Raw genomic sequence first — 14,729 nt, 5'->3', positions numbered from 1 at the left:
TATTCTTTTGGGAACATTTATTGTTGCCCTTTACAATGCATATATATATTTTTGTTATTTTACATGCAAGGTTGTTGTGTGTGTATTCTTTTTCACTTTATCCTCCTCCCCCCCCCCTGCATGTGTTTTGCATAACGGCAATTTGCCGGAGCCAATCAGATGCTGGGCGGGTCAAATTGAGTATAAACCATTGTGTGTGTATATATTGGTTACTTTTTATTTTCATTTGTAGCTATGACTAAGCATTGATATCCAATGCGAAACGCGTCAGCTGTTTTTCCCACTGTGTGCTGATACCTGTAGTGCATTTTTCTTTACCCAATAAAGGGCACGTCTTTTTAAGAAATTGGAGTGCGGCTGTCCATATCTTTCTTCTTTTGCATATCCCGTGCATTGCCTGCACCCATTGGTTTCTGAGTGGACATTGATTGTTCTAGTGTGCTCACCTGGAGCGCAGCCTTCCTACCTGGAGCTTTTGTGCCTGAACCATATAGGGCTATCCTCCTTGCCATTCTGTGGAAATAGGAGTATCCCAGCCCCATCTATACCTCGCGGTAGTAGCATGCTAGATAGCCAGCCAGGGAAAGCATATGGGTAAAAAAGACTATCCTGTCTAATAAGACATAGTGGTGTCAGTGCCGATGCAGAGCATGCTATAGGCTAACCCAAACATTCCCCTTACTTAAGGAATCCTGCTGTTGAACCAAGTCCCGCAGGTTCCCTTCTAACCTGATCCATGCCGCAGGGTTTGCATAGCAAGGGGCCCAATCTTCCCCCATCTCCGTGGGTATTGCACTAGACCTTCAGGGACCGGGGTCCTAAAAAGGAACACCACTCCCCTGGACCTATAGAGCATCCTGGCAACAGGGACATTTGGTCCTTAAAAGGCACAAAGCCCTGGAACCCAGAATCCAGCCCTCCAAGGAGAGGCATTATAGGCAAGACCCCAAGGACTGGGGCCCGGGTACCGTCCACCTTGGCTATGAAGCACTCTGAACGGATCCGGTTAGCCTGCCAAGGTCCCAAGGACGAAGAGGCAAAGCTATTCAATGTGACAAACACCTAAGACACTGGCGAAAAAACTGAGGAGCTCCCAGTATGGGAGGGGTTATATAGGGAGAGAACTTCCTGTTCTAATTGATTACACCAGTGTCCAGCACCTGATGGTAGAACATATAACCCACATAGTAAGGATTAAGACTCTGTGTCCCGTGATGTACGATAAAGAAATATGTCCCCGGATTTCATTTAAAAAATCTGGTCACCTTAGCCTAAAGGATAAAGGTTTTATGACTCTAAATCGACAGGGTAAAAATAGACTGATAGATTTCACGGTAGACAATCAAGTAATGTCTAGAGAAGAATTGGACCGTGAGTTTGGAGAAAGCTTAGACTTCCTCAGGAGAATGCAGTTAAATGCATTTCTTAGATCAATCTCTATGCGAACAAGAGAAATAGCTACACCGTCTAAGTTTGAAAACCTATGTTTAAAAGGAGAGTCAGTGAAACATGCAATATCAACATTATATACTATGGTGATCGAGTTGAAGGCCCCACAGAACCTTGGTTTCATACTGACATGGGAAAGAGAGATGGGGGTCACTTTTTCAGAAGTACAAAAAAAGAAGATATTTAGGTTTACACATAGGTATCAATAGCAACCAGGTATCAAGAAGGAAGCTATGAGATTCTGAGCCCCAGAACCCCAGAAGTACTGAAGCAGATATATCCACAGACTTCGAATCTCTGTTGGCGGTGTCAAGAGACTGTGGGCACTACGATACACATTTTCTGGGAATGTTCAAAAATAAGGAATTTTTGGCAAATGGTCTCAGAAACAATAGAAGTGTAACTTGGAAATAATCCAGCACCTTCCTGCTCTTTGATATTCCTCTGTCAGCGGAAAAATATAAAAATTAATTACCGAGACATCTGCTGTCAACAGCAAAAGCATGCATTCCAGCTCTCTGGAAAAGTAATGTCTGTCCAAGCAAAGCACAATGGATGACAAAAATATCAGAAGTCCAATTAATGGAAAACCTTACTATGAGTATGAAAGAGCAGGAAGACAAGTATCGGCAGATCTGGGCTCTCTACATTGTATATAGGAAGGGGTAAGGAGAGAAGAGAGAGCGGAGGGAGGAACCAACAGGAGGGAGGGAGGAACCAACATTTAAGGAGAGAAAGAGAGGGGACGAGAGGGAGAGGGAAAGATTTTTTTTTTTAAACTATTCTAAGATTAAACCAATATTCTCGGTTTATTTATTTCTTGGGGGGGGGGGGGGGAGGGAAGTACATAGTGGAAGGGTTAGAAGGATAGCCAAATTACAAGGATATAATTAAGGATAGAATTAAAATAATATAAGTTTAAAGATAAAAGTAGAAATAGGAGATAGGAGAAATTAAATGTGTTTAAGAGTAAAATAAGCAGAATGTATGCATAAGATGGTTTATTTGTAAAGATGTATTATGACTATCTTTGTGAAAAAAAAAGTATTAAAATAAAGAATAAAAAAAAAAAGTTTCCCCAGTTTTTTGTGGTAAAATGACGTGCCTCGGCTTATACCCGAGTATATACGGTATCTGGATGTTGCCAGTCGGCGTAAATAAGATTCTCCAACAAAAATTAACTGGAAAGGAGCATGCAGCTTGTGGGGATTTTAATGAACCCAGGGAGGAAACATGTTATTCAGTTAACCCTGCAGAGGGCAACTTGAACGTGGAACGTACTGCTTCAGCATAACATTGCACCTGCAGTTTTAAAACCTGTGAGGTAGAAAAACATTCCTCTGATCCGCCTGATTAGGGATGAGTCGAACACACCCCCATTCGGTTCACACCAGAACCTGCGAACAGACCAAAAGTTTGTGTGAACTTTAGAACCCCCGTTAAAGTCTATGGGACTTGAACGTTTGAAATCGAAAGTGCTAATTTTAAAGGCTAATATGCAAGTTATTGTCCTAAAAAGTGTTTGGGGGCCTGGGTCCTTCCCCTGGGGACATGTATCAATGAAAAAAATAGTTTTAAAAACTCACGTTTTTTTTTGGGGAGCAGTGAATTTAATTAAGCTTAAAGTGAAACAATAAAAGTGAAATATTCCTTTAAATTTCGTACCTAGGGGGGTGTATAGTATGTTTCCCGTGCTTAGAACTGTCTCTGCACAAAGTGTCATTTCTGAAGGAAAAAAGGTAATTAAAAATAAAAAAAAGCGTATGGATATTAAGGGGAACCCCGCCGTCAATTAAAAAAAATAATTACGTGGGGTTCCCCCCAAATATCCATTCCAGACCCTTCAGGTCTGGTGTGGATTTTAAGGGGAACTCCACCCCAATTTTTTTTTTAAATGGCGTGGAGTTCCCCCAAAAATCCACACCAGACCCCTTTATCCGAGCATGCAACCTGGCGGCCGCAGGAAAAGAGGGGGGAGACGAAAGAGCGCCCCCTCCTGAACTGTACCAGGCCACATGCCCTCAACATTGGGAGGATGCTTTGGGGGTCTGTGACCCCTCAAAGCACCATGTCCCCATGTTGATGGGGACAAGGGCCTCATCCCCACAACCCTTGCCCGGTGGTTGTAGGGGTCTGCGGGCGGGGGGCTTATCGGAATCTGGAAGACCCCTTTAACAAAGGGGACCCCCAGATCCCGCCCCCCCCCATGTGAATTGGTAATGGGGTACATTGTACCTCTACCATTTCTTTTTTTTGTATAATAAGGTTTATTAGTTTTTTCAACCAAAGAAATACACATGACATACACATGTTTACCAGAAGACTGTCGTTAGGCAGTACTAGCGACCTCGCAGGGTCTCTCAGGCTTCAAGGCCCCGGAGGGGTCTGTTAAACATACAAAACAAAAACATATATTGTAATAAGGCGTGGGGGTGCCAACGGGCATCCCATAACATGGTGTCAACCAAGGAGGGTGTTAATTTCTGGGTTAATAATATAGGGTCCGGCCGTAACGCCAGCCGTTCCCTGAGGGAAAGGCTACCGGAATCCCCGTGAACGGCCTCGCCCTACCGAGGCGAGACTGGTGTCCGTCCACGCGGGTTGCTACATCAGTAGGGGCCCTAGCCCGCGAGCCGAACAGGGGGGGGGGCTATGGGGCCACCTCTACCATTTCAATAAGAACGTGTAAAGAATTGTAAAAATAAAAACACACACACACACACACACACACCGTGGAGAAATTTCTTTAGAGCGGGGACCGAGAGTGGATTACCACCGCTGGATTTTTTTTTAATAAAGGACTTTTTCCACGGTGTGTGTGTTTTATTTTTACAATTCTTTACACGTTCTTAGTGAAATGGTAGAGGTACAATGTACCCCATTACCAATTCACATAGGGGGGGGGGCAGGGATCTGGGATTTGTTAAAGGGGTCTTTCAGACCCCCACAACCACCGGGCAAGGGTTGTGGGGATGAGGCCCTTTTTCCCCCATCAACATGGGGACAAGGTGCTTTGGGGGGGACCACAAAGCATCCTTCCCATGTTGAGGGCATGTGGCCTGGTACGGTTCAGGAGGGGGGGGGGCGCTCTCTTCCCCCCCCCCTCTTTTCTTGCGGCCGGCCAGGTTGGGCCCAGATTCACAGAGTGTGGGTGCACATTACGCCGCCGTAGCGCAAACGCTGTATGCCACGCCAACGTAGTGCGGAGAGGCAAGCATTGCATTCAGCAAGCTATTGCTCCCAACGCTGCGTCAGCGTGGCGTAGGTTTCGAGGGCGCAGGCCGGCGTAGGTGGAAGTGGGCGTGACCCATGCAAATGAGGCATGACCCCATGCAAATGATGGGCTGAGGGCCAGACAGATACGTATCACGAACTGCGAATGCGCCGTGACGTGGACGCATCCCCCTGCGCCTGCTCACAACCACGTTGGAACAACTGCCTAAACTACGCCGGATCACTGCGTACGGCGTGAACGTAACCTACGCCCAGCCAGACACACGTCCAACATAAAATACGCCGTCTTGTGCTCCCTGGTGCAGACCTTTGCATGTCTGCTGCTGGGTTGCACCTTCTTTATGGGGAATAACTTTACGCCGGACGTACAACTTATGCGCACCTCGCGTAGCCTGCGTCGGGAGCACGCAGGTTCATGAATCGCCGTATTTCCCTCATTTGCATGTTTGAATGGCTAATCAATGGGAGCGGCACCATGCACCCAGCCTAAATATGCGCCCACCCTACGCTGGCGTAAGCAAGCTACGTCGGCGGGGTGTAGCCTGGTTTTAGGCGCATATCTGTTTGTGGGTACGGCGCACAGATACGACGGCGCACATTTGCACTATGTCGGCGTAACTTGTTATACGTCGGCTTAAGTGCTCTGTGAATCTGGGCCATTGTGCTTTGAGGGGTCACAGACCCCCAAAGCATCCTCCCAATGTTGAGGGCATGTGGCCTGGTATGGTCCAGGGGGGGGCACTCTCGTCCCTCCCCTTTTTTTCCTGCGGCCGGCCAGGTTGCGTGCTCGGATAAGGGGTCTGGTGTGGATTTTTGGGGGAACTCCACGCCATTTTTTTTTAATTTGGGGTGGAGTTCCCCTTAAAATCCACACCAGACCTGAAGGGTCTGGAATGGATATTTGGGGGGAACCCCACGTCATTTTTTTTAAATTGAAGGCGGGGTTCTCTTTAATATCCATACCAGACCTGAAGGGCCTGGTAATTGAATTTGGGGGGACTCCCACGCTTTTTATTTTATGAATGACTTTTCTCTGAATTGCCAGGAGCCGACAATTCATTATAGCCGCGAGTGATTTTAAATGACTTTTTTTCCTTCAGAAATGACACTTTGTGCAGAGACAGTTCTAAGCACGGGAAACATGCGCTGCTTCACAGGCATATTATACACCCCCACCACCAGGTACGAAATTTAAAGGAATACTTCACTTTTATTGTTTCACTTTATGAAAATCCCTGCTCCCAAAAAAAAACGGCCATTTTTAAAACTTTCTTTTGCATTGATACATGTCCCCTGGGGCAGGACCCAGGTCCCCAAACACTTTTTAGGACAATAACTTGAAAATGAGCCTTTAAAATTAGCACTTTAGATTTCTCCCATAGACTTTAACAGGGTGTTTCGCATCTTTTCGAATTTGCCGTGAACACCCCAAAATGTTCACAGTTCGCCAAACAGGCAATGTTCGAGTCCAACATGATTTCGACTCAACTCGAAGCTCATCCTTACACCTGATCCATCCGACTGCTCATCATCCTTATACTCTAAAAGGCGCCACATCACCCTAATCGTTCTCATCAGATTTTTCAGAAGAGGAATCTAAAACAACGGAAGGTGCTTTGCTTTTTATCCTTTTTTATGGATTTAGCGATTAATGTAGCGATCCTCCCTTCCAAATTGTTTAGAGCTGGCATAACAGGAGAGGCTGCTATTCCTGACAAAGGTAATGGCTCATCCTGTAAAGGTGCCTCTGGTTCCTCAGGAGAGGATACTACCTGGCTAGAACGGTTAGAGCCCCCTGTTTTAGGCGGCGGCTCCTTTTTGTCTTTCTTAGTCCCAGTATTCCTTCTCTGGGTAGACATGTTCCTAAGCCAAATCAGAGGTACAAACAGTGCATACACTACTGTGCTAGTTTAGCAATCTACATAAAGTAAGCAACTATATATATATATATATATATATATATATATATATATATATATATATATATATATATTACACACACATATAATAAATATTAATTTAATTGGAGGAAAAAAAGAAAAAGCTATATACAGTGGATATAAAAAGCATACACACCTGTGTTAAAATGTCAGGTTTCTGTGATGTAAAAAAATGAGACAAAGATAAATCATTTCAGAACTTTTTCCACCTTTAATGTGACCTATAAACTGTACAACTCCATTGAAAAACAAACTGAAATCTTTTAGGGGGGAATAAAAATAAAATAAACAATGTGGTTGCATAAGTGCACACACCCTCTTATAACTGGGGATGTAGCCGTGTTCAGAACTAACCTCTTCTCGACCAGCCGCCGCAGTTATACTACGGCAGGTTGGCTCCCCCAGGGCGAGTCATCATAGCTGTACGTCGGCTCTTTAAGACACTGTAGCAGGCTCGTGCCCCTGGCAAAGATGCGTGTGCCCGTGGGCGCAATGACCGCTGGGCACCCGCAATCGCTCGTGACAGAGCGAGAACCGGAATCTGTGTGTGGAGACACACAAATCCCAAGTTCTGTCAGGGGAGAGGAGACAGCTAGTAAAAACACACAAAGTAGGAACAATGATCTGTCTCCTCCTCTAGTCAGCCACATTGGCAGGGAAGGGGTTAACAATAGGAGGCGATCAAGGGGTTAATTGTGTTATAATATATCCACGCTAGGACTGAGTATTTAAGCTGCTGCCCCCCTGCTTGTACCCTCCAATGAGGGTCGGTTAACTTAAGTTGGATGTATGTTCAGGGGAATTGGCGCTGTTGAGTAAAACAAATATATAAATAAATGGAAGAAGAGAAGGGAATAAGCGTGCTATACTTCCTATGTTCCTATATATAAAACAACAAAAAGTGTGTCATATACAATGTGTCCACTAGATGTCACTCCTGTGCTTAGTTGATGAATGGTTATCCAGCAAGTGTGTCTTATTTAGTTTCCTGTTAGTGTGAAGTGTATCTTGGGGGGAAAAAAAACTGTATTCCCAGATGACTGGTAGTAGAAACAAAAATATATATAAAAAAAACAAAAAATCTTTTTACTGATTACGTATCAAATAAAATATTCCTGAGCCGTGCTTCTGAGTGGCCCCCAAAAAACAAGAGCCAAATTGTGGTGTTGGTAAAAGTGACGTGATTTCCAATATTTCGTGGGGTGCATCAATCCTCTCTGTAATTGTTTGCTGCTGTATACACTATGAGTCAGATATTTTGATTTAAGAGTGTATGGTAGTAGATATCTTCCAGCAGTCAAAAACAAAAGATAAAACAAATCAAATTTTTTCTCAAACCAAGAATCAAACAAATCTCAGGCCTGGTGCCATTTGCAACTCAGGACTATGGGGTGCAAACTTATAGGGACTACGATGTATGCAGTATTCTACCAGGGCTGAAACAGATTCAGTATGTGCCAGAATTATACCAAATATCACATGTGTTTGATAAGAACCGGATGGTGATATTCAAGGGTTAATAATTCTAATAGAGGTCAAAGTAAGAAACAGAATATTGTTATAACATGAATGGCAATACATATAGTGTGAAAAAATAATACAGTCCTCAATCAATGCATGGCAACATATTCAGCGCCCTCCAGAAGGTAAATATGCATTTCTCAATCACTTGCTGCCATTTCTGCGATTTAGCCAAACGTGGTTCACGTTCCCCCCTACTGGGTCCCCACTCACCGGATAGATGTCCCCTCTGGTGGGTGTAGAGCCTTACTGATTAAGTTTCAGTGTGCTACCTGTTGGTGAATACTGTCCTCTCCTCGATCTGATGGTAGACGGTATCTTTCCAGTGCACAGTGATTTTTTATCTCCGTGGGGGGTGGACGTGTAGAGAAACATGTACAATATAAAATGTATCCAGAACTTAAAAAGGTCAGGAAAAAATGATAAAAAATACGGTGTTTACCGTTAGTTACCGAAGTCTGCAAATAAATCCTTTTCCAAGTACCAACGATACTACCCTATGTGGATTCCCTTTTTTCTCGTTTCTCTACACGTCCACCACCCACGGAGATAAAAAATCACTGTGCACTGGAAAGATACCGTCTACCATCAGATCGTGCGATCGAGAGGACGCTATTCACCAACTGGTAGCACACTGAAGCTTAATCAGTAAGGCTCTACACCCCCCAGAGGGGACATCTATCCGGTGAGTGGGGACCCAGTAGGGGGGAACGTGAACCACGTTTGATTGGCTAAATCGCAGAAATGGCAGCAAGTGATTGAGAAATACATATTTACCTTCTGGAGGGCGCTGAATATGTTGCCATGCATTGATTGAGGACTGTATTATTTTTTCACACTATATGTATTGCCATTCATGTTATAACAATATTCTGTTTCTTACTTTGACCTCTATTAGAATTATTAACCCTTGAATATCACCATCCGGTTCTTATCAAACACATGTGATATTTGGTATAATTCTGGCATATACTGAATCTGTTTCAGCCCTGGTAGAATACTGCATACATCGTAGTGCCTATAAGTTTGCACCCCATCGTCCTGAGTTGCAAATGGCACCAGGCCTGAGATTTGTTTGATTCTTGGTTTGAGAAAAAATTTGATTTGTTTTATCTTTTGTTTTTGACTGCTGGAAGATATCTACTACCATACACTCTTAAATCAAAATATCTGACTCATAGTGTATACAGCAGCAAACAATTACAGAGAGGATTGATGCACCCCACGAAATATTGGAAATCACGTCACTTTTACCAACACCACAATTTGGCTCTTGTTTTTTGGGGGCCACTCAGAAGCACGGCTCAGGAATATTTTATTTGATACGTAATCAGTAAAAAGATTTTTTGTTTTTTTTTATATATATTTTTGTTTCTACTACCAGTCATCTGGGAATACAGGTTTTTTTTCCCCCAAGATACACTTCACACTAACAGGAAACTAAATAAGACACACTTGCTGGATAACCATTCATCAACTAAGCACAGGAGTGACATCTAGTGGACACATTGTATATGAAACACTTTTTGTTGTTTTATATATAGGAACATAGGAAGTATAGCACGCTTATTCCCTTCTCTTCTTCCATTTATTTATATATTTGTTTTACTCAACTAGTATATTTAGAGGATTCACTGGGTGATTGCACCATTAAGGAACTTATGCGGTCAGATACCGTTCACAAAAAAAAGAGTTACCCATGCACTAGTGGAAGCTCTATTTATGAGCCTGGCACAGGAGGGGACCCGGCATCACACACACACATATATATTATATTATATTATATATATTATATATCACCATCACTTACCTAGAACATACTGAAAACCACCTAGTACCAACTCAGCAGCGCCTATTCCCCTGAACATACATCCAACTTAAGGGGTTAATTGTGTTCCCTAATGTGTGTTCTAACTGAAGGGGGAATGGGACTGACCTAGAGGAAATTACAGATAGTGTTTCCTAGCTATTAGGAACTCACGATCTGCATTCTCTCAGCTCACAGAACAGGGATGTGTGTGTTTACACACACACACACACACACACACACACACACACACGTCCCTGTTCTGCCTCTAGTGCCTGGAGATTGTTTGCGGGCAGCGGTCATTGCGACCGCCATTCATCAGCATCAGCACTCCCACGACGCAGCGGGTGCGCGCCTGCTAGCCTGCTTAAAGCGACCAACGTACAGCTACGAGAGTTCGCCCAGCGGAGCCAACCTGCCTCAGTATAACTGTGGCGGCTGGTCCAGAAGTGGTTATTTTTTTTACTTCCCTCCACCTTAAAGATTTAAGTTTGTTGTACAGTTCATAGGTCACATTAAAAGGTGGAAAAAGTTCTGAAATAATTTAGTTTTGTCTAATTTTTAACATTACAGAAACCTTACATTTTAACAGGGGTGAGTAGAATTTTTATATCCACTGTGTGTAATTTTATTAGAAAAATAACCATTAAACCATTAAAAAATCCTGTATTAATCACAGTTTTAATATTATTTCCCCTCCAGTTTCCAGCAATGCTGAAGTTATCCAGCAGTGGTATCTCAAAGAGGGGTACAACGGTAACCAGGTTTTTGAAAGAGCAGTCTGTCATTTGGGGGAACTTCTATTAACCACTTAAGCCCCGAACCATACTGCTTGTCAAAGACCAGAGCACTTTTTGCGATTCCGCACTGCGTCGCTTTAACTGACAATTGCGCGGTCGTGCGGCGTGGCTCCCAAACAAAATTGGCTTCCTTTTTTTCCCACAAATAGAGCTTTCTTTTGGTGGTATTTGATTACCTCTGCGGTTTTTAGTTTTTGCGCTATAAACAAAAATAGAGCGACAATTTTGAAAAACAAAATTTTTTACTTTTTACCATAATAAATATCCCCCAAAAATATAAAAAAAAAAAAAATTTCCTCAGTTTAGGCTGATACGTATTCTTCTACATATTTTCCGTAAAAAAAAAAAATCGCAATAAGCGTTTATTGATTGTGTTTATTTATAGCGTTTACAAAATAGGGGATAGTTTGATGGCATTTTTATTAATATTTATTTTTTACTAGTAATGGCGGCGATCAGCAATTTTTTTTCGGTACTGCGACATTATGGCGGACACTTTGGACACTTGACACATTTTTGGGACCATTGGCATTTTTATAGCGATCAGTGCTATAAAAATGCATTGATTACTATAAAAATACCACTGGCAGGGAAGGGGTTAACACTAGGGGGGCGTGGAAGGGGTTAAGTATGTTCCCTGGGTGTGTTCTAACTGTAAGGGGGGGGGGTGGCCTCACTAGGAGAAATGACTCATCGCTGTTCATACATTGTATGAACAGACGGTCAGGAATTTCTCCCCTGACAGGACCGGGAGCTGTGCGTTTACACACACAGCTCCTGGTCCTCGCTCTGTAACAAACAATCGCTACGTGCTCTCGCCCAGCAGAGCCGACCTGCCGCCATAAAACTGCGGTGGCTGGTCGGCAAGCAGTTAAAGCATCCCCCCCCCCCCCAAAAGCTGAAGGGCACATGGGCTGGTATAAACGTTGTAATATTGGGGGTGTTTAGCTCAAGTGGGATAAGCGATTTTAAGCGATTCACGCCAGTCCGGAACTATGTTTAAGGGCTTGTTGGCCCACTTTTATTGAAAAGGCAAAAATAAACAAAATCCAAACATAGGTTTCCCACGCAGGGGGTTTTCACTGCCCACACAGAACTGTACCTTCAGCCTCCTGGCTTATACGTGCCAAAGAAAATACCAAGCCACCTCGCTCTTGTCAGCAGTAGCACAACTGCTCAGGCTCCAGCATGGAGCTCTCCTGACTCCTGTCAGCAACCTTAGACTCAGGTCTCTTGGGTTTCACAGTGCAGCCTGCACTCTCCAGCTTCTCTAGCCACTTCACAGTGCACACCTGCACTCTCAGGGTTCTCCCTTGCAAGCCTGGACTCCTGGGGAGGGTGGAGCCCAGAATGCTGGTCCTGAGTCTGCTATCAGGCCCACACACACCTGCACAATCAGTGTGCTGATCAGCTCTAAAGCCTGAACTCAGGACTGGGGATTTCATCCCACCCGGATCTCTACAAAATCCCCGGGCTCCAGGTCCCAAAGTGGACTTTAGTAAATACAGAGGAAACTGAAAAGCCAGTTTCCTCTTAAACCAGCAAATACCCTGGAGCCCCTCAACCTGCCTGGTTGAGGATCCTGGGTCACCACACCCCTGGGGTACCACACTACTACATAGTAAAAGGGGGAGTTGCTGTTTTCTTGCTCTTGGGATATCAGTCCATATTCCTGCTGTGTTCTGGGAGGTGGGGAACACTGTTTTCTTTTCTTTTTTTGCAAATTTGTATAAATAAAACCCAAAAATGACTAAGTTAACTCTTCTAGTGCTGAAACAGCGCATAAACAAAGTGTGTATAAACATTTATAACATACCGTATACAGCCCTCAAAATTTAACTCGCCTGCTCGCATTTTGCGAGTAAATTTTGAGGGCTGGCGAGTGTGGGCTGCTTGGGAGAGGGGGGCAGCAAGTAGAGGAGAGCAGAGCAGAGCCGCGGCGTTCAAACCGCGGGGAACATTACAGCTTTCAATTCAATAGCTGTGTTCCCCCGAAGCATGCGTCTTATACAGCCCCTCCCCTCTTGTCCGAGAAACTTTGATAGACAGATCACCCATCCCAGGATTGTATAGGTGATCTGTCTATCAAAGTTTTCCGGACAAGAGGGGAGGGGCTGTATAAGACGCGCGCTGCGGGGAACACAGCTATTGAATGGGGGGACTCTGGCTGCAATGTGCGGGTGAGGGGGACTCTGGCTGCAATGTGCGGGTGAGGGGGACTCTGGCTGCAATGTGCGGGTGAGGGGGACTCTGGCTGCAATGTGCGGGTGAGGGGGACTCTGGCTGCAATGTGCGGGGTGAGGGGGACTCTGGCTGCAATGTGCGGGTGAGGGGGACTCTGGCTGCAATGTGCGGGTGAGGGGGACTCTGGCTGCAATGTGCGGGTGAGGGGGACTCTGGCTGCAATGTGCGGGTGAGGGGGACTCTGGCTGCAATGTGCGGGTGAGGGGACACTGGCTGCAATGTGCGGGTGAGGGGACACTGGCTGCAATGTGCGGGTGAGGGGACACTGGCTGCAATGTGCGGGTGAGGGGACACTGGCTGCAATGTGCGGGTGAGGGGACACTGGCTGCAATGTGCGGGAGAGGGGACACTGGCTGCAATGTGTGGGAGAGGGGACTCTGGCTAGAATTGTGAAAGGACTCTGGCTGGAAAATGGGGACATTTTGCTGCATTGGTAGACATGGGCAGGCTGCATTTTTGGGCACGGAAAAGTTGTTGTTAATATTTATTTTTATAACTTAATTCTACATAAAACATTTAGGTGTAATTTCTTTAGATTTATGAGGGCGTGTCTAGGAGCGGGATTAGGGGGCGGGACATGGTAGGGGTTGGGCGGGGCAACTGGTGGCGAGTATGCCTCGAGGCCTGGCTAGTAGCTCAGGACTTTAAATTTTTAGCCCTGCCATATATACTCGAGTATAAGCCAAGTTTTTCAGCACATTTTTTTGTGCTGAAAATCCCCCCCCCCCCCCCCGGCTTATACTCGAGTCACCTTTTTGCACCTAATCTCCCGGAATTTGGGGACCCGGTACAGGCCAGCTGTAGGTCCCCTGGACCCCAAACTTGGCACACATGTAGCCCCACTCTTCCTCTACAACTGTGCAAAGTTTGTTGTCCAGGGGAGCATCGATTTTTCAAAGCCGGGCACCCCTTCCATAGACTCCCATGTTAAACTGTAATTTCTCCAGTGAGTTTGGGGACCCGGTACCGGCCGGTCGTAGGTCCTCTGGACCCGGAGACTTGGCACACATGTAGGCACATTTCTCCTCTACAAGTGTGCAAAGTTTGTTGTCTGGAGGACCTACGGCTGGGGAGCACTGATTTTTCAAAGCCGGGCACCCCTTCCATAGACTCCCATGTTAAATGACAGTCTAGTCATGGGCACATTGAGGCATGGGCACAGTGAGGCATGCACATGGACACAGTGAGGCATGCAGATGGACACCCTAGGCCTATACTCGAGTCAATATGTTTTCCCATTTTTCTGTGGTAAAATTAGGTGTCTCGGCTTATATTCGGGACGGCTTATACTCGAGTATATACAGTACATATTTTCAGAATCATGGAGAGCTATTGCCAGCACATTTGCTATCAAGATTCACTTGCTGTTCTCCAACGTAATGTAACTGGATTTCCTGGCGAATGCCATTGAATTTCAAATTAATACAATTCAAAATACCTACAACCTACAAAGCCATCCACAACTCTGCCCTCAGCTACATCATTAACCTCAATATACCAACCAAATTGCTATTTTCGCTCCTCCCAAAACCTTTAGCTCCCGTATCACCTCCTCCCATGCTTGCTTCCAGGACTTCTTCAGGGTCTTCCCATCCACTGGAACTCCTTACCCAAATCTCTGTCTATCTCCTACTCTATCCTGCGTTAGGCGATTCATAAAAAAATCCATCCCTTCAGTGAGGCCTATTCTGCCTCTAAGGCCTCGTACACACGACGGGACATGTCTGATGAAAA

At 45.0% G+C, this 14,729-nt stretch overlaps 1 protein-coding gene across 3 annotated transcripts in view; it reads right to left on the bottom strand.

The window, feature by feature from the left end:
- The window catches only part of FBXL20 (F-box and leucine rich repeat protein 20), a 499,717-nt gene that overhangs the window by 196,339 nt on the left and 288,649 nt on the right, over nucleotides 1-14,729 (bottom strand). The window lies entirely within an intron of this gene.

The sequence above is a fragment of the Rana temporaria genome, chromosome 12 (genome assembly GCF_905171775.1).
Source record: "Rana temporaria chromosome 12, aRanTem1.1, whole genome shotgun sequence".
NCBI classification, from domain to species: domain Eukaryota; kingdom Metazoa; phylum Chordata; class Amphibia; order Anura; family Ranidae; genus Rana; species Rana temporaria.
This window is presented reverse-complemented; position numbering and strand designations above follow the sequence as displayed.